At 39.4% G+C, this 17306-nt stretch overlaps 9 non-coding genes across 9 annotated transcripts; all 9 read right to left on the reverse strand.

The window, feature by feature from the left end:
* Positions 1-5328: 5328 nt before the first annotated feature.
* Positions 5329-5402, reverse strand: TRNAI-AAU (transfer RNA isoleucine (anticodon AAU)). Its single transcript has one exon. It is a non-coding gene; the product is annotated as a tRNA-Ile (tRNA).
* A 1170-nt stretch (positions 5403-6572) lies between these two features.
* TRNAI-AAU (transfer RNA isoleucine (anticodon AAU)) lies at positions 6573-6646 on the reverse strand. The gene has a single exon. It is a non-coding gene; the product is annotated as a tRNA-Ile (tRNA).
* Positions 6647-7816: 1170 nt separating this feature from the next.
* On the reverse strand, positions 7817-7890 carry TRNAI-AAU (transfer RNA isoleucine (anticodon AAU)). The gene has a single exon. It is a non-coding gene; the product is annotated as a tRNA-Ile (tRNA).
* Positions 7891-9060: 1170 nt separating this feature from the next.
* TRNAI-AAU (transfer RNA isoleucine (anticodon AAU)) lies at positions 9061-9134 on the reverse strand. The gene has a single exon. It is a non-coding gene; the product is annotated as a tRNA-Ile (tRNA).
* Positions 9135-10304: 1170 nt separating this feature from the next.
* TRNAI-AAU (transfer RNA isoleucine (anticodon AAU)) lies at positions 10305-10378 on the reverse strand. Its single transcript has one exon. It is a non-coding gene; the product is annotated as a tRNA-Ile (tRNA).
* A 1170-nt stretch (positions 10379-11548) lies between these two features.
* On the reverse strand, positions 11549-11622 carry TRNAI-AAU (transfer RNA isoleucine (anticodon AAU)). Its single transcript has one exon. It is a non-coding gene; the product is annotated as a tRNA-Ile (tRNA).
* A 1170-nt stretch (positions 11623-12792) lies between these two features.
* TRNAI-AAU (transfer RNA isoleucine (anticodon AAU)) lies at positions 12793-12866 on the reverse strand. The gene has a single exon. It is a non-coding gene; the product is annotated as a tRNA-Ile (tRNA).
* Positions 12867-14036: 1170 nt separating this feature from the next.
* TRNAI-AAU (transfer RNA isoleucine (anticodon AAU)) lies at positions 14037-14110 on the reverse strand. The gene has a single exon. It is a non-coding gene; the product is annotated as a tRNA-Ile (tRNA).
* Positions 14111-16518: 2408 nt separating this feature from the next.
* TRNAI-AAU (transfer RNA isoleucine (anticodon AAU)) lies at positions 16519-16592 on the reverse strand. The gene has a single exon. It is a non-coding gene; the product is annotated as a tRNA-Ile (tRNA).
* Positions 16593-17306: the final 714 nt, after the last annotated feature.

Genomic DNA, 17306 nt, shown 5'->3' on the forward strand with positions numbered 1-17306 from the left:
GGATCTGCTGTAGTTTAGAAGATTGAGACAAGAAGTTTTAAGTCTGCATGGGAAGTTTGCCTGAAAGCGTTGCAACCGAGTAAAGCAAAGAGAGAAGATGGAGGTAAAGTACGAGAGGAACTCTTTATCATCATCTGCCAAACTCATGTGCACTGGATCCTTAAGCAGTCATCAAGAAGGGTTAAATATCTTTAGATTAATGCTTGTGTTTTTAAGGAATTGCTTCAAGCTAACTTCATTTCTCATCCCGCATCCTTGAAGTTTGTCAAAACTTGTAAAAATCATTGGAGCACCCTTACATTTCTCTTCAGGCTTAGAAAAGGAAACATTTTAATGCAACCTGTTATCATTTGGCAAATTGCTCATGTGCAGTGACGCAATCAGCATCCCCTATTTTTGGCTGAAATTGCACTGGATGAGGATGGAAAAGTCAAGAATTTTAGTTCGAGAAAAGATTTCCATTGACATTTTCTCTCATGACTTTGCAGATCCTCACATTCCTTTTGCAGCTTGAAGGGACAAATGTTTTAATAAAAGCTGGTAAACTTTCAGGAGACTGGTTACTTGAACTCTAGGAATAAGTCAACTAAATCCAATTCTCATGCCTAAACAGTTAAGTGAAACGCAACTTTTGCTTTTTTTTTGATATTACTGGAATGAACATTAGTTAAATCTATAACAAGCAGACTGCTTCACTGGTTTTTCTGTAATGGTGCTGTGAATATAAACACATACAGCCATGACTTCTAATTTATACTCTTTGACGGTTTTCCACAATGTGTCCACGAAGTAGACAGTCTGAATAACCTTATAATTATAACCTTATAATTTTTGGCCCGTACGGGGATCGAACCTGCGACCTTGGCGTTATTAGCACCATGCTCTAACCAGCTGAGATAACCGGCCCATGTTTTACTATTGGTTGCTTTGGAGCGAAAACAGACAAAAACGAGAAATCCAACACTGACCATCAGGGAATATAATCCTGGATGCAGTCCCTATGCTAAAGAGGACTGGCCTTCACTATGTTTACTCCAATTGATGTCAGGGATTTTTTTTGTATGAAAGCATTTTCAGCAATTTCTACTATCACGTCTTTGGACTTTCAGCAATCCCATTGCCCTCTGCTCTGGGATCCCATGGTGTGGTCACCTGTCCAGATGTAGGCTGATATGTGGATCTGCTGTAGTTTAGAAGATTGAGACAAGAAATTTTAAGTCTGCATGGGAAGTTTGCCTGAAAGCGTTGCAACCGAGTAAAGCAAAGAGAGAAGATGGAGGTAAAGTACGAGAGGAACTCTTTATCATCATCTGCCAAACTCATGTGCACTGGATCCTTAAGCAGTCATCAAGAAGGGTTAAATATCTTTAGATTAATGCTTGTGTTTTTAAGGAATTGCTTCAAGCTAACTTCATTTCTCATCCCGCATCCTTGAAGTTTGTCAAAACTTGTAAAAATCATTGGAGCACCCTTACATTTCTCTTCAGGCTTAGAAAAGGAAACATTTTAATGCAACCTGTTATCATTTGGCAAATTGTTCATGTGCAGTGACGCAATCTGCATCCCCTATTTTTGGCTGAAATTGCACTGGATGAGGATGGAAAAGTCAATAATTTTAGTTTGAGAAAAGATTTCCATTGACATTTTCTCTCATGACTTTGCAGATCCTCACATTCCTTTTGCAGCTTGGAGGGAGAAATGTTTTAATAAAAGCTGGTAAACTTTCAGGAGACTGGTTACTTGAACTCTAGGAATAAGTCAACTAAATCCAATTCTCATGCCTAAACAGTTAAGTGAAACGCAACTTTTGCTTTTTCTTTGATATTACTGGAATGAACATTAGTTAAATCTATAACAAGCAAACTGCTTCACTGGTTTTTCTGTAATGGTGCTGTGTATATAAACACATACAGCCATGACTTCTAATTTATACTCTTTGACGGTTTTTCATAATGTGTCCACGAAGTAGACAGTCTGAATAACCTTAAAATGTTTGGCCTGTACTGGGAACGAGCCAGCGACCTTGGCAATATTAGCACCATGCTCTAACCAGCTGAGCTAACTAGCCCACGTTTTCCTATTGGTTACATGTTCTGCTGAGCAGGGTTTCGTACACATCATGGTGATCGCTAAGATATGTTCTCCAGTGAGTGAAAATCTCAAAAGGATCTTTGGAGCGTAAACAGACAAAAACGAGAAATCCAACACTGACCATCAGGGAATATAACCCTGGATGTTGTCCCTATGCTAAAGAGGATTGGCCTTCACTATGTTTACTCCAATTGATGTCAGGGATTTTTATTGTGAGAAAGCATTTTCAGCGATTTCTACTATCACGTCTTTGGACTTTCAGCAATCCCATTGCCCTCTGCTCCGGGATTCCATGGTGTGGTCACCTGTCCAGATGTAGGCTGATATGTGGATTTGCTGTAGTTTAGAAGATTGAGACAAGAAATTTTAAGTCTGCATGGGAAGTTTGCCTGAAAGCATTGCAACTGAGTAAAGCAAAGAGAGAAGATGGAGGTAAAGTACGAGAGGAACTCTTTATCATCATCTGCCAAACTCATGTGCACTGGATCCTTAAGCAGTCATCAAGAAGGGTTAAATATCTTTAGATTAATGCTTGTATTTTTAAGGAATTGCTTCAAGCTAACTTCATTTCTCATCCCCCATCCTTGAAGTTTGTCAAAACTTGTAAAAATCATTGGAGCACCCTTACATTTCTCTTCAGGCTTAGAAAAGGAAACAGTTTAATGCAACCTGTTATCGTTTGGCAAATTGTTCATGTGCAGTGACGCAATCTGCATCCCCTATTTTTGGCTGAAATTGCACTGGATGAGGATGGAAAAGTCAAGAATTTTAGTTTGAGAAAAGATTTCTATTGACATTTTCTCTCATGACTTTGCAGATCCTCACATTCCTTTTCCAGCTTGAAGGGACAAATGTTTTAATAAAAGCTAGTAAACTTTCAGGAGACTGGCTACTTGAACTCTAGGAATAAGTCAACTAAATCCAATTCTCATGCCTAAACAGTTAAGTGAAACGCAACTTTTGCTTTTTCTTTGATATTACTGGAATGAACATTAGTTAAATCTATAACAAGCAAACTGCTTCACTGGTTTTTCTGTAATGGTGCTGTGTATATAAACACATACAGCCATGACTTCTAATTTATACTCTTTGACGGTTTTTCACAATGTGTCCACGAAGTAGACAGTCTGAATAAGCTTAAAATGTTTCGCCCGTACGGGGATCGAACCCGCGACCTTGGCATAATTAGCAAAACGCTCTAACCAGCTGAGTTAACCGGCCCATGATTTACTATTGGTTACATGTTCTGCTGAGCAGGGTTTCATACACATCATGGTGATCGCTAAGATATGTTCTCTAGTGAGTGAAAATCTCAAAAGGATCTTTGGAGCGTAAACAGACAAAAACGAGAAATCCAACACTGACTATCAGGGAATATAACCCTGGATGCTGTCCCTATGCTAAAGAGGACTGGCCTTCACTATGATTACTCCAATTGATGTCAGGGATTTTTATTGTGAGAAAGCATTTTCAGCGATTTCTACTATCACGTCTTTGGACTTTCAGCAATCCCATTGCCCTCTGCTCCGGGATCCCATGGTGTGGTCACCTGTCCAGATGTAGGCTGATATGTGGATCTGGGTGAGGATGGAAAAGTCAAGAATTTTAGTTCGAGAAAAGATTTACATTGACATTTTCTCTCATGACTTTGCAGATTCTCACATTCCTTTTCCAGCTTGAAGGGACAAATGTTTTAATAAAAGCTAGTAAACTTTCAGGAGACTGGCTACTTGAACTCTAGGAATAAGTCAACTAAATCCAATTCTCATGCCTAAACAGTTAAGTGAAACGCAACTTTTGCTGTTTCGTTGATATTACTGGAATAAACATTAGTTAAATCTATAACAAGCAGACAAGCAAACTGCTTCACTGGTTTTTCTGTAATGGTGCTGTGTATATAAACACATACAGCCATGACTTCTAATTTATACTCCTTGACGGGTTTTTCACAATGTGTCCACGAAGTAGACAGTCTGAATAACCTTAAAATTTTTGGCCCGTACGGGGATCGAACCTGCGACCTTGGTGTTATTAGCACCATGCTCTAACCAGCTGAGCTAACTAGCCCACGTTTTCCTATTGGTTACATGTTCTGCTGAGCAGGGTTTCGTACACATCATGGTGATCGCTAAGATATGTTCTCCAGTGAGTGAAAATCTCAAAAGGATCTTTGGAGCGTAAACAGACAAAAACGAGAAATCCAACACTGACCATCAGGGAATATAACCCTGGATGTTGTCCCTATGCTAAAGAGGATTGGCCTTCACTATGTTTACTCCAATTGATGTCAGGGATTTTTATTGTGAGAAAGCATTTTCAGCGATTTCTACTATCACGTCTTTGGACTTTCAGCAATCCCATTGCCCTCTGCTCCGGGATCCCATGGTGTGGTCACCTGTCCAGATGTAGGCTGATATGTGGATCTGCTGTAGTTTAGAAGATTGAGACAAGAAGTTTTAAGTCTGCATGGGAAGTTTGCCTGAAAGCGTTGCAACCGAGTAAAGCAAAGAGAGAAGATGGAGGTAAAGTACGAGAGGAACTCTTTATCATCATCTGCCAAACTCATGTGCAATGGATCCTTAAGCAGTGATCAAGAAGGGTTAAATATCTTTAGATTAATGCTTGTGTTTTTAAGGAATTGCTTCAAGCTAACTTCATTTCTCATCCCGCATCCTTGAAGTTTGTCAAAACTTGTAAAAATCATTGGAGCACCCTTACATTTCTCTTCAGGCTTAGAAAAGGAAACATTTTAATGCAACCTGTTATCATTTGGCAAATTGTTCATGTGCAGTGACGCAATCTGCATCCCCTATTTTTGGCTGAAATTGCACTGGATGAGGATGGAAAAGTCAATAATTTTAGTTCGAGAAAAGATTTCCATTGACATTTTCTCTCATGACTTTGCAGATCCTCACATTCCTTTTGCAGCTTGAAGGGACAAATGTTTTAATAAAAGCTGGTAAATTTTCAGGAGACTGGCTACTTGAACTCTAGGAATAAGTCAACTAAATCCAATTCTCATGCCTAAACAGTTAAATGAAACGCAACTTTTGCTTTTTCTTTGATATTACTGGAATGAACATTAGTTAAATCTATAACAAGCAAACTGCTTCACTGGTTTTTCTGTAATGGTGCTGTGTATATAAACACATACAGCCATGACTTCTAATTTATACTCTTTGACGGTTTTTCACAATGTGTCCTTGAAGTAGACAGTCTGAATAACCTTAAAATTTTTGGCCCGTACGGGGATCGAACCCGCGACCTTGGCGTTATTAGCACCATGCTCTAACCAGCTGAGCTAACCGGCCCATGTTTTACTATTGGTTACATGTTCTCCTGAGCAGGGTTTCATAGACATCATGGTGATCGCTAAGTTACGTTCTCCAGTGAGTGAAAATCTCAAAAGGATCTTTGGAGCGAAAACAGACAAAAACGAGAAATCCAACACTGACCATCAGGGAATATAATCCTGGATGCAGTCCCTATGCTAAAGAGGACTGGCCTTCTCTATGTTTACTCCAATTGATGTCAGGGATTTTTATTGTGAGAAAGCATTTTCAGCGATTTCTACTATCACGTCTTTGGACTTTCAGCAATCCCATTGCCCTCTGCTCCGGGATCCCATGGTGTGGTCACCTGTCCAGATGTAGGCTGATATGTGGATCTGCTGTAGTTTAGAAGATTGAGACAAGAAGTTTTAAGTCTGCATGGGAAGTTTGCCTGAAAGCGTTGCAACCGAGTAAAGCAAAGAGAGAAGATGGAGGTAAAGTACGAGAGGAACTCTTTATCATCATCTGCCAAACTCATGTGCAATGGATCCTTAAGCAGTGATCAAGAAGGGTTAAATATCTTTAGATTAATGCTTGTGTTTTTAAGGAATTGCTTCAAGCTAACTTCATTTCTCATCCCGCATCCTTGAAGTTTGTGAAAACCTGTAAAAATCATTGGAGCACCCTTACATTTCTCTTCAGGCTTAGAAAAGGAAACATTTTAATGCAACCTGTTATCATTTGGCAAATTGTTCATGTGCAGTGACGCAATCTGCATCCCCTATTTTTGGCTGAAATTGCACTGGATGAGGATGGAAAAGTCAATAATTTTAGTTCGAGAAAAGATTTCCATTGACATTTTCTCTCATGACTTTGCAGATCCTCACATTCCTTTTGCAGCTTGAAGGGACAAATGTTTTAATAAAAGCTGGTAAACTTTCAGGAGACTGGCTACTTGAACTCTAGGAATAAGTCAACTAAATCCAATTCTCATGCCTAAACAGTTAAATGAAACGCAACTTTTGCTTTTTCTTTGATATTACTGGAATGAACATTAATTAAATCTATAACAAGCAAACTGCTTCACTGGTTTTTCTGTAATGGTGCTGTGTATATAAACACATACAGCCATGACTTCTAATTTATACTCTTTGACGGTTTTTCACAATGTGTCCTTGAAGTAGACAGTCTGAATAACCTTAAAATGTTTGGCCCGTACGGGGATCTAACCCGTGACCTTGGCGTTATTAGCACCACGCTCTAACCAGCTGAGCTAACCGGCCCATGTTTTACTATTGGTTACATGTTCTCCTGAGCAGGGTTTCATAGACATCATGGTGATCGCTAAGTTACGTTCTCCAGTGAGTGAAAATCTCAAAAGGATCTTTGGAGCGAAAACAGACAAAAACGAGAAATCCAACACTGACCATCAGGGAATATAATCCTGGATGCAGTCCCTATGCTAAAGAGGACTGGCCTTCTCTATGTTTACTCCAATTGATGTCAGGGATTTTTATTGTGAGAAAGCATTTTCAGCGATTTCTACTATCACGTCTTTGGACTTTCAGCAATCCCATTGCCCTCTGCTCCGGGATCCCATGGTGTGGTCACCTGTCCAGATGTAGGCTGATATGTGGATCTGCTGTAGTTTAGAAGATTGAGACAAGAAGTTTTAAGTCTGCATGGGAAGTTTGCCTGAAAGCGTTGCAACCGAGTAAAGCAAAGAGAGAAGATGGAGGTAAAGTACGAGAGGAACTCTTTATCATCATCTGCCAAACTCATGTGCAATGGATCCTTAAGCAGTGATCAAGAAGGGTTAAATATCTTTAGATTAATGCTTGTGTTTTTAAGGAATTGCTTCAAGCTAACTTCATTTCTCATCCCGCATCCTTGAAGTTTGTGAAAACCTGTAAAAATCATTGGAGCACCCTTACATTTCTCTTCAGGCTTAGAAAAGGAAACATTTTAATGCAACCTGTTATCATTTGGCAAATTGTTCATGTGCAGTGACGCAATCTGCATCCCCTATTTTTGGCTGAAATTGCACTGGATGAGGATGGAAAAGTCAATAATTTTAGTTCGAGAAAAGATTTCCATTGACATTTTCTCTCATGACTTTGCAGATCCTCACATTCCTTTTGCAGCTTGAAGGGACAAATGTTTTAATAAAAGCTGGTAAACTTTCAGGAGACTGGCTACTTGAACTCTAGGAATAAGTCAACTAAATCCAATTCTCATGCCTAAACAGTTAAATGAAACGCAACTTTTGCTTTTTCTTTGATATTACTGGAATGAACATTAATTAAATCTATAACAAGCAAACTGCTTCACTGGTTTTTCTGTAATGGTGCTGTGTATATAAACACATACAGCCATGACTTCTAATTTATACTCTTTGACGGTTTTTCACAATGTGTCCTTGAAGTAGACAGTCTGAATAACCTTAAAATGTTTGGCCCGTACGGGGATCTAACCCGTGATCTTGGCGTTATTAGCACCACGCTCTAACCAGCTGAGCTAACCGGCCCATGTTTTAGTATTGGTTACATGTTCTCCTGAGCAGGGTTTCATACACATCATGGTGATCGCTAAGATATGTTCTCCAGTGAGTGAAAATCTCAAAAGGATCTTTGGAGCGTAAACAGACAAAAACGAGAAATCCAACACTGACCATCAGGGAATATAACCCTGGATGCTGTCCCTATGCTAAAGAGGACTGGCCTTCACTATGTTTACTCCATTTGATGTCAGGGATTTTTATTGTGAGAAAGCATTTTCAGCGATTTCTACTATCACGTCTTTGGACTTTCAGAAATCCCATTGCCCTCTGCTCCGGGATCCCATGGTGTGGTCACCTGTCCAGATGTAGGCTGATATGTGGATCTGCTGTAGTTTAGAAGATTGAGACAAGAAGTTTTAAGTCTGCATGGGAAGTTTGCCTGAAAGCGTTGCAACCGAGTAAAGCAAAGAGAGAAGATGGAGGTAAAGTACGAGAGGAACTCTTTATCATCATCTGCCAAACTCATGTGCAGTGGATCCTTAAGCAGTCATCAAGAAGGGTTAAATATCTTTAGATTAATGCTTGTGTTTTTAAGGAATTGCTTCAAGCTAACTTCATTTCTCATCCCGCATCCTTGAAGTTTGTCAAAACTTGTAAAAATCATTGGAGCACCCTTACATTTCTCTTCAGGCTTAGAAAAGGAAACATTTTAATGCAACCTGTTATCATTTGGCAAATTGTTCATGTGCAGTGACGCAATCTGCATCCCCTATTTTTGGCTGAAATTGCACTGGATGAGGATGGAAAAGTCAAGAATTTTAGTTCGAGAAAAGATTTCCATTGACATTTTCTCTCATGACTTTGCAGATCCTCACATTCCTTTTGCAGCTTGAAGGGACAAATGTTTTAATAAAAGCTGGTAAACTTTCAGGAGACTGGCTACTTGAACTCTAGGAATAAGTCAACTAAATCCAATTCTCATGCCTAAACAGTTAAATGAAAGGCAACTTTTGCTTTTTCTTTGATATTACTGGAATGAACATTAATTAAATCTATAACAAGCAAACTGCTTCACTGGTTTTTCTGTAATGGTGCTGTGTATATAAACACATACAGCCATGACTTCTAATTTATACTCTTTGACGGTTTTTCACAATGTGTCCACGAAGTAGACAGTCTGAATAACCTTAAAGTTTTTGGCCCGTACGGGGATCGAACCCGCAACCTTGGTGTTATTAGCACCATGCTCTAACCAGCTGAGCTAACCGGCCCATGTTTTACTATTGGTTACATGTTCTCCTGAGCAGGGTTTCATACACATCATGGTGATCGCTAAGATATGTTCTCCAGTGAGTGAAAATCTCAAAAGGATCTTTGGAGCGTAAACAGACAAAAACGAGAAATCCAACACTGACCATCAGGGAATATAACCCTGGATGCTGTCCCTATGCTAAAGAGGACTGGCCTTCACTATGTTTACTCCATTTGATGTCAGGGATTTTTATTGTGAGAAAGCATTTTCAGCGATTTCTACTATCACGTCTTTGGACTTTCAGAAATCACATTGCCCTCTGCTCCGGGATCCCATGGTGTGGTCACCTGTCCAGATGTAGGCTGATATGTGGATCTGCTGTAGTTTAGAAGATTGAGACAAGAAGTTTTAAGTCTGCATGGGAAGTTTGCCTGAAAGCGTTGCAACCGAGTAAAGCAAAGAGAGAAGATGGAGGTAAAGTACGAGAGGAACTCTTTATCATCATCTGCCAAACTCATGTGCAGTGGATCCTTAAGCAGTCATCAAGAAGGGTTAAATATCTTTAGATTAATGCTTGTGTTTTTAAGGAATTGCTTCAAGCTAACTTCATTTCTCATCCCGCATCCTTGAAGTTTGTCAAAACTTGTAAAAATCATTGGAGCACCCTTACATTTCTCTTCAGGCTTAGAAAAGGAAACATTTTAATGCAACCTGTTATCATTTGGCAAATTGTTCATGTGCAGTGACGCAATCTGCATCCCCTATTTTTGGCTGAAATTGCACTGGATGAGGATGGAAAAGTCAAGAATTTTAGTTCGAGAAAAGATTTCCATTGACATTTTCTCTCATGACTTTGCAGATCCTCACATTCCTTTTGCAGCTTGAAGGGACAAATGTTTTAATAAAAGCTGGTAAACTTTCAGGAGACTGGCTACTTGAACTCTAGGAATAAGTCAACTAAATCCAATTCTCATGCCTAAACAGTTAAATGAAAGGCAACTTTTGCTTTTTCTTTGATATTACTGGAATGAACATTAATTAAATCTATAACAAGCAAACTGCTTCACTGGTTTTTCTGTAATGGTGCTGTGTATATAAACACATACAGCCATGACTTCTAATTTATACTCTTTGACGGTTTTTCACAATGTGTCCACGAAGTAGACAGTCTGAATAACCTTAAAGTTTTTGGCCCGTACGGGGATCGAACCCGCAACCTTGGTGTTATTAGCACCATGCTCTAACCAGCTGAGCTAACCGGCCCATGTTTTACTATTGGTTACATGTTCTCCTGAGCAGGGTTTCATACACATCATGGTGATCGCTAAGATATGTTCTCCAGTGAGTGAAAATCTCAAAAGGATCTTTGGAGCGTAAACAGACAAAAACGAGAAATCCAACACTGACCATCAGGGAATATAACCCTGGATGCTGTCCCTATGCTAAAGAGGACTGGCCTTCACTATGTTTACTCCATTTGATGTCAGGGATTTTTATTGTGAGAAAGCATTTTCAGCGATTTCTACTATCACGTCTTTGGACTTTCAGAAATCCCATTGCCCTCTGCTCCGGGATCCCATGGTGTGGTCACCTGTCCAGATGTAGGCTGATATGTGGATCTGCTGTAGTTTAGAAGATTGAGACAAGAAGTTTTAAGTCTGCATGGGAAGTTTGCCTGAAAGCGTTGCAACCGAGTAAAGCAAAGAGAGAAGATGGAGGTAAAGTACGAGAGGAACTCTTTATCATCATCTGCCAAACTCATGTGCAGTGGATCCTTAAGCAGTCATCAAGAAGGGTTAAATATCTTTAGATTAATGCTTGTGTTTTTAAGGAATTGCTTCAAGCTAACTTCATTTCTCATCCCGCATCCTTGAAGTTTGTCAAAACTTGTAAAAATCATTGGAGCACCCTTACATTTCTCTTCAGGCTTAGAAAAGGAAACATTTTAATGCAACCTGTTATCATTTGGCAAATTGTTCATGTGCAGTGACGCAATCTGCATCCCCTATTTTTGGCTGAAATTGCACTGGATGAGGATGGAAAAGTCAAGAATTTTAGTTCGAGAAAAGATTTCCATTGACATTTTCTCTCATGACTTTGCAGATCCTCACATTCCTTTTGCAGCTTGAAGGGACAAATGTTTTAATAAAAGCTGGTAAACTTTCAGGAGACTGGCTACTTGAACTCTAGGAATAAGTCAACTAAATCCAATTCTCATGCCTAAACAGTTAAATGAAACGCAACTTTTGCTTTTTCTTTGATATTACTGGAATGAACATTAATTAAATCTATAACAAGCAAACTGCTTCACTGGTTTTTCTGTAATGGTGCTGTGTATATAAACACATACAGCCATGACTTCTAATTTATACTCTTTGACGGTTTTTCACAATGTGTCCTTGAAGTAGACAGTCTGAATAACCTTAAAATGTTTGGCCCGTACGGGGATCGAACCCATGACCTTGGCGTTATTAGCACCACGCTCTAACCAGCTGAGCTAACCGGCCCATGTTTTACTATGGGTTACATGTTCTGCTGAGCAGGGTTTCATAGACATCATGGTGATCGCTAAGATACGTTCTCTAGTGAGTGAAAATCTCAAAAGGATCTTTGGAGCGAAAACAGACAAAAACGAGAAATCCAACACTGACCATCAGGGAATATAATCCTGGATGCAGTACCTATGCTAAAGAGGACTGGCCTTCTCTATGTTTACTCCAATTGATGTCAGGGATTTTTATTGTGAGAAAGCATTTTCAGCGATTTCTACTATCACGTCTTTGGACTTTCAGAAATCCCATTGCCCTCTGCTCCGGGATCCCATGGTGTGGTCACCTGTCCAGATGTAGGCTGATATGTGGATCTGCTGTAGTTTAGAAGATTGAGACAAGAAGTTTTAAGTCTGCATGGGAAGTTTGCCTGAAAGCGTTGCAACCGAGTAAAGCAAAGAGAGAAGATGGAGGTAAAGTACGAGAGGAACTCTTTATCATCATCTGCCAAACTCATGTGCACTGGATCCTTAAGCAGTCATCAAGAAGGGTTAAATATCTTTAGATTAATGCTTGTGTTTTTAAGGAATTGCTTCAAGCTAACTTCATTTCTCATCCCGCATCCTCGAAGTTTGTCAAAACTTGTAAAAATCATTGGAGCACCATTACATTTCTCTTCAGGCTTAGAAAAGGAAACATTTTAATGCAACCTGTTATCATTTGGCAAATTGTTCATGTGCAGTGACGCAATCTGCATCCCCTATTTTTGGCTGAAATTGCACTGGATGAGGATGGAAAAGTCAATAATTTTAGTTCGAGAAAAGATTTCCATTGACATTTTCTCTCATGACTTTGCAGATCCTCACATTCCTTTTGCAGCTTGAAGGGACAAATGTTTTAATAAAAGCTGGTAAATTTTCAGGAGACTGGCTACTTGAACTCTAGGAATAAGTCAACTAAATCCAATTCTCATGCCTAAACAGTTAAATGAAACGCAACTTTTGCTTTTTCTTTGATATTACTGGAATGAACATTAATTAAATCTATAACAAGCAAACTGCTTCACTGGTTTTTCTGTAATGGTGCTGTGTATATAAACACATACAGCCATGACTTCTAATTTATACTCTTTGACGGTTTTTCACAATGTGTCCACGAAGTAGACAGTCTGAATAACCTTAAAGTTTTTGGCCCGTACGGGGATCGAACCCGCAACCTTGGTGTTATTAGCACCATGCTCTAACCAGCTGAGCTAACCGGCCCATGTTTTACTATTGGTTACATGTTCTCCTGAGCAGGGTTTCATACACATCATGGTGATCGCTAAGATATGTTCTCCAGTGAGTGAAAATCTCAAAAGGATCTTTGGAGCGTAAACAGACAAAAACGAGAAATCCAACACTGACCATCAGGGAATATAACCCTGGATGCTGTCCCTATGCTAAAGAGGACTGGCCTTCACTATGTTTACTCCATTTGATGTCAGGGATTTTTATTGTGAGAAAGCATTTTCAGCGATTTCTACTATCACGTCTTTGGACTTTCAGAAATCCCATTGCCCTCTGCTCCGGGATCCCATGGTGTGGTCACCTGTCCAGATGTAGGCTGATATGTGGATCTGCTGTAGTTTAGAAGATTGAGACAAGAAGTTTTAAGTCTGCATGGGAAGTTTGCCTGAAAGCGTTGCAACCGAGTAAAGCAAAGAGAGAAGATGGAGGTAAAGTACGAGAGGAACTCTTTATCATCATCTGCCAAACTCATGTGCAGTGGATCCTTAAGCAGTCATCAAGAAGGGTTAAATATCTTTAGATTAATGCTTGTGTTTTTAAGGAATTGCTTCAAGCTAACTTCATTTCTCATCCCGCATCCTTGAAGTTTGTCAAAACTTGTAAAAATCATTGGAGCACCCTTACATTTCTCTTCAGGCTTAGAAAAGGAAACATTTTAATGCAACCTGTTATCATTTGGCAAATTGTTCATGTGCAGTGACGCAATCTGCATCCCCTATTTTTGGCTGAAATTGCACTGGATGAGGATGGAAAAGTCAAGAATTTTAGTTCGAGAAAAGATTTCCATTGACATTTTCTCTCATGACTTTGCAGATCCTCACATTCCTTTTGCAGCTTGAAGGGACAAATGTTTTAATAAAAGCTGGTAAACTTTCAGGAGACTGGCTACTTGAACTCTAGGAATAAGTCAACTAAATCCAATTCTCATGCCTAAACAGTTAAATGAAACGCAACTTTTGCTTTTTCTTTGATATTACTGGAATGAACATTAATTAAATCTATAACAAGCAAACTGCTTCACTGGTTTTTCTGTAATGGTGCTGTGTATATAAACACATACAGCCATGACTTCTAATTTATACTCTTTGACGGTTTTTCACAATGTGTCCTTGAAGTAGACAGTCTGAATAACCTTAAAATGTTTGGCCCGTACGGGGATCGAACCCATGACCTTGGCGTTATTAGCACCACGCTCTAACCAGCTGAGCTAACCGGCCCATGTTTTACTATGGGTTACATGTTCTGCTGAGCAGGGTTTCATAGACATCATGGTGATCGCTAAGATACGTTCTCTAGTGAGTGAAAATCTCAAAAGGATCTTTGGAGCGAAAACAGACAAAAACGAGAAATCCAACACTGACCATCAGGGAATATAATCCTGGATGCAGTACCTATGCTAAAGAGGACTGGCCTTCTCTATGTTTACTCCAATTGATGTCAGGGATTTTTATTGTGAGAAAGCATTTTCAGCGATTTCTACTATCACGTCTTTGGACTTTCAGAAATCCCATTGCCCTCTGCTCCGGGATCCCATGGTGTGGTCACCTGTCCAGATGTAGGCTGATATGTGGATCTGCTGTAGTTTAGAAGATTGAGACAAGAAGTTTTAAGTCTGCATGGGAAGTTTGCCTGAAAGCGTTGCAACCGAGTAAAGCAAAGAGAGAAGATGGAGGTAAAGTACGAGAGGAACTCTTTATCATCATCTGCCAAACTCATGTGCACTGGATCCTTAAGCAGTCATCAAGAAGGGTTAAATATCTTTAGATTAATGCTTGTGTTTTTAAGGAATTGCTTCAAGCTAACTTAATTTCTCATCCCGCATCCTTGAAGTTTGTCAAAACTTGTAAAAATCATTGGAGCACCCTTACATTTCTCTTCAGGCTTAGAAAAGGAAACATTTTAATGCAACCTGTTATCATTTGGCAAATTGTTCATGTACAGTGACGCAATCTGCATCCCCTATTTTTGGCTGAAATTGCACTGGATGAGGATGGAAAAGTCAAGAATTTTAGTTCGAGAAAAGATTTCCATTGACATTTTCTCTCATGACTTTGCAGATCCTCACATTCCTTTTGCAGCTTGGAGGGACAAATGTTTTAATAAAAGCTGGTAAACTTTCAGGAGACTGGTTACTTGAACTCTAGGAATAAGTCAACTAAATCCAATTCTCATGCCTAAACAGTTAAATGAAACGCAACTTTTGCTTTTTCTTTGATATTACTGGAATGAACATTAGTTAAATCTATAACAAGCAAACTGCTTCACTGGTTTTTCTGTAATGGTGCTGTGTATATAAACACATACAGCCATGACTTCTAATTTATACTCTTTGACGGTTTTTCACAATGTGTCCACGAAGTAGACAGTCTGAATAACCTTAAAATTTTTGGCCCTTACGGGGATCGAACCCACGACATTGGTGTTATTAGCACCACGCTCTAACCAGCTGAGCTAACCGGCCCATGTTTCACTATTGGTTACATGTTCTGCTGAGCAGGGTTTCATAGACATCATGGTGATCGCTAAGATACGTTCTCTAGTGAGTGAAAATCTCAAAAGGATCTTTGGAGCGAAAACAGACAAAAACGAGAAATCCAACACTGACCATCAGGGAATATAATCCTGGATGCAGTACCTATGCTAAAGAGGACTGGCCTTCTCTATGTTTACTCCAATTGATGTCAGGGATTTTTATTGTGAGAAAGCATTTTCAGCGATTTCTACTATCACGTCTTTGGACTTTCAGAAATCCCATTGCCCTCTGCTCCGGGATCCCATGGTGTGGTCACCTGTCCAGATGTAGGCTGATATGTGGATCTGCTGTAGTTTAGAAGATTGAGACAAGAAGTTTTAAGTCTGCATGGGAAGTTTGCCTGAAAGCGTTGCAACCGAGTAAAGCAAAGAGAGAAGATGGAGGTAAAGTACGAGAGGAACTCTTTATCATCATCTGCCAAACTCATGTGCACTGGATCCTTAAGCAGTCATCAAGAAGGGTTAAATATCTTTAGATTAATGCTTGTGTTTTTAAGGAATTGCTTCAAGCTAACTTAATTTCTCATCCCGCATCCTTGAAGTTTGTCAAAACTTGTAAAAATCATTGGAGCACCCTTACATTTCTCTTCAGGCTTAGAAAAGGAAACATTTTAATGCAACCTGTTATCATTTGGCAAATTGTTCATGTACAGTGACGCAATCTGCATCCCCTATTTTTGGCTGAAATTGCACTGGATGAGGATGGAAAAGTCAAGAATTTTAGTTCGAGAAAAGATTTCCATTGACATTTTCTCTCATGACTTTGCAGATCCTCACATTCCTTTTGCAGCTTGGAGGGACAAATGTTTTAATAAAAGCTGGTAAACTTTCAGGAGACTGGTTACTTGAACTCTAGGAATAAGTCAACTAAATCCAATTCTCATGCCTAAACAGTTAAGTGAAACGCAACTTTTGCTTTGATATTACTGGAATGAACATTAATTAAATCTATAACAAGCAAACTGCTTCACTGGTTTTTCTGTAATGGTGCTGTGTATATAAACACATACAGCCATGACTTCTAATTTATACTCTTTGACGGTTTTTCACAATGTGTCCTTGAAGTAGACAGTCTGAATAACCTTTAAATGTTTGGCCCGTACGGGGATTGAACCTGTGACCTTGGTGTTATTAGCACCACGCTCTAACCAGCTGAGCTAACCGGCCCATGTTTTACTATTGGTTACATGTTCTGCTGAGCAGGGTTTCATACACATCATGGTGATCGCTAAGATATGTTCTCCAGTGAGTGAAAATCTCAAAAGGATCTTTGGAGCGTAAACAGACAAAAACGAGAAATCCAACACTGACCATCAGGGAATATAACCCTGGATGCTGTCCCTATGCTAAAGAGGACTGGCCTTCACTATGTTTACTAGAATTGATGTCAGGGATTTTTTTTGTATGAAAGCATTTTCAGCGATTTCTACTATCACGTCTTTGGACTTTCAGCAATCCCATTGCCCTCTGCTCTGGGATCCCATGGTGTGGTCACCTGTCCAGATGTAGGCTGATATGTGGATCTGCTGTAGTTTAGAAGATTGAGACAAGAAGTTTTAAGTCTGCATGGGAAGTTTGCCTGAAAGCGTTGCAACCGAGTAAAGCAAAGAGAGAAGATGGAGGTAAAGTACGAGAGGAACTCTTTATCATCATCTGCCAAACTCATGTGCAATGGATCCTTAAGCAGTGATCAAGAAGGGTTAAATATCTTTAGATTAATGCTTGTGTTTTTAAGGAATTGCTTCAAGCTAACTTCATTTCTCATCCCGCATCCTTGAAGTTTGTCAAAACTTGTAAAAATCATTGGAGCACCCTTACATTTCTCTTCAGGCTTAGAAAAGGAAACATTTTAATGCAACCTGTTATCATTTGGCAAATTGT

Source organism: Mixophyes fleayi (genome assembly GCF_038048845.1).
Source record: "Mixophyes fleayi isolate aMixFle1 chromosome 2 unlocalized genomic scaffold, aMixFle1.hap1 SUPER_2_unloc_3, whole genome shotgun sequence".
Classification (NCBI taxonomy): Eukaryota; Metazoa; Chordata; class Amphibia; order Anura; family Limnodynastidae; genus Mixophyes; species Mixophyes fleayi.